General features: G+C 34.5%; 1 pseudogene; it reads right to left on the bottom strand.

Annotated features, from left to right (window-relative positions):
* Positions 1 to 549: 549 nt before the first annotated feature.
* LOC119635412 lies at positions 550 to 1,253 on the bottom strand (annotated as a pseudogene).
* Between the last annotated feature and the right edge of the window lie 1,524 nt (positions 1,254 to 2,777).

The following is a 2,777-nucleotide window of genomic DNA, read 5'->3' as shown; positions in this document are numbered from 1 at the left end:
TTACCTGTAGTTACAAAACTCCGTTTAAAGCATTAGTTCTCAATTACGATTTTCAAATATCATCAGTTATAAGCACATATTCTCATTACCGCATATCTGTGTGTGTCAATACAAACATTATTAATTATTCATTGAGTCGACTATTTGCTATGAGGTAATCAGTTAGGCATATCAAAGCATTTCGAATGAAGATAAGTGTGATATGCGTCAACGAATTGTGTTCAAAAGTTCAGTTTGCGTTGTTTACATACAAAGATTCAAAATTCGCAGCATTTGTCCAAGCATTGCTTTTTACATTAGATGAATAACAGTTTTAAGCGAGGTGATGCCGTTAGTTCTTAATGAGAAAACTAAGTGTTTTTTTCAACCTGAAGAAAAGAAGTGAAAAAGGTCTTTTAAAAACATTACCTGTACAAATAAATATCTTTTGGTGAAATTTATTACTTTTTAAAACGTACCAGTAGCTTTCAAGTTACCCAAAATTTGACATCAAGGATGAAATTTGTAAGAAAAAAAGGCAAAGTTTTCTGATAACTTGTAAATATTATTTTATTCATCAAAGCATGCGCCTATATTGTCTACATACTTTTGTTTTATAAGCGGCAGGTTCTTTAAACCGTTGGAATAAAAACCTGGTGGACGAGAATCTATGAGTTCTTCGAAGGCCAGTTTTACCGCATTATCGGAATTGAAATTTTTGCTTGTCAAGAAGTTGTTCGTTTTGCGAAACGTGGGGTAGTCAGTGGGAGCTAGGTCTGCTGAATATGGAGGCTGATGCAGGAGTTCCAACCCCAATTCCTCTAGTGTTGCCATTTGCTCAATGTGTGGCCTAGCGTTATCTTGCATTATGATAGAAGTCGATCTGTTGCCCAATCTGGGCTGCTTTTCTTTAAATTTTAGCATTATTTTGTCTAGTTGGTTAACAGTATATTTCCTCTGCGATTGATGAGCCTGTTTTCATGAAATCGTAATGAATCACACAAGCGCTGGACCACCCAACGCTCACCATCAGTTTGTTCTGATGAATACTACACTTTAGAGTGGAGTTTTACTGATTCATCCTTGTCTAACCACTGTGCTGAACGTTTCCGATTGTCATGTTGCCATGGATCAAAGTTATCAATCCGAAATTTAGCATACCAATTTAATGCTGTCTGGTGTATAGTTGCACTAGAACCAAACATACTACTTATATTTCGCGCCGTCAGCGACGCCGTAGTACCACGTAAATTCTCATACTCCTCCATCTCCATTATCAAAAAAAAAAAAAAAAAAATAGTCTTAAACAAACTGAATAATACTTTTTAGAGCTTGGAATAATTTACATCTACGGGCAACATGTGTAATTTCTTAACCAAAAAAATTGCGGTCAAATATTAAGTCATTGTCAAATAACAAGCTATCAAAGTTGGCAAAATTATAAATAACAAGTTTAACCCTTGACGACCTGATATATGACTTAGGTACAAGGTATCGTTGGGTAAAAAAAAAATGAAAGTTCTTAATTTCGGCCAGCCAAATACGTTCGAAAACCAAAAAGTCGCTCAGCCTCTACATTTTCACTGTTAGCTTTTGAAAACACGTAATGCTTATCTTCGACCTCCGTTAAGAACTGAGACAATCTTGGCATACAACTGATTTCACTTTCTAATAACCATAACTGGTGTCATTTAATAGCTCAGCAGGATTAATATGTAACAGAATAGGCGTTTCCATTCAAGGCTACAAATATATTTAATGACTCGGAAAAAATGTCGGGAGTCCTTGGCTGGGATATTTTGGTGCATTCACGATAATGCATCCTCTCTTTGGACGCTCGACTACAATTTGTCTTTTCATGGAAAATCCCAGCAAAGTTACAGACTGGTAATGATTCCACCAGATAGTTATCAACTAAAATCGTATATGATGTTCATTTAAAATATAAGAAACATGTATGTGAATTTTTGTAAAAATGTGTCCTGAATTTTTTTTGATGCCCAATGCACACTTGATGAGCTTTCCAATTCACTGTAAAAGTGTGACCAATTTTTTTGTATCCCTTGCAGAGTGCAACTGCAAACCTCGTAAATAAAACACGTCGGATTGTCGTGGGCATTTTATTTATGAAACTGACCCTATGTATGTATGGAAAAATGTACTCTGTCACAAAATAATCTACTGTGGAAAATTGAAATGAAGTAGGCATTGAAAACTGTCAACAAAAAAAAAAAAAAAAAATAATGGCATAATTCTTGTTAATAGAAAAACTTTTTTCAAACCTCTCAAAAATATAAAACCTTTGGTATAGTAATTTTGTAAATAAGTGCGGATTTGTAAATAAAAAAGAATACTGATTGCATCGGTCGGAGTTTAAGAAAATTTGAAAAATCTGTGGTTCGTATAGTAAATATTTCTTAAATAATTTTTGTAAATAATGTTGCTATTAAGAGAAACCCGCCGAGTTACGTTAATCGTGTTCGTGTTCCGGAATAATGCGTTAAGCGTGTGCTATGTTAGGATATTACGTTACACGAATAAAATGGTCTACGTTTGAGTAACGATTCTACTTGAAAAACGACAAAACTGATTATCAATTAAAATCGCAAGCCCATTTGATTTAATAAAGCGCATTCATTCAAGAAAATTCATGTAAGAAAACGGTTTTCAAATTTTCGTGAAGAACCGCCGATGGTGTTTTATATATCATCATCACGACACCCTTTCATTTTAGGTTGTCATGGGTTTTCTTTATAAAGCCGGTTATGTGTGTGTGTGTGTGTGTGTGTGTGTGTGTG

This window comes from Glossina fuscipes, unplaced genomic scaffold (assembly GCF_014805625.2).
Source record: "Glossina fuscipes isolate IAEA_lab_2018 unplaced genomic scaffold, Yale_Gfus_2 26, whole genome shotgun sequence".
Lineage (NCBI taxonomy): Eukaryota > Metazoa > Arthropoda > Insecta > Diptera > Glossinidae > Glossina > Glossina fuscipes.
This window is presented reverse-complemented; position numbering and strand designations above follow the sequence as displayed.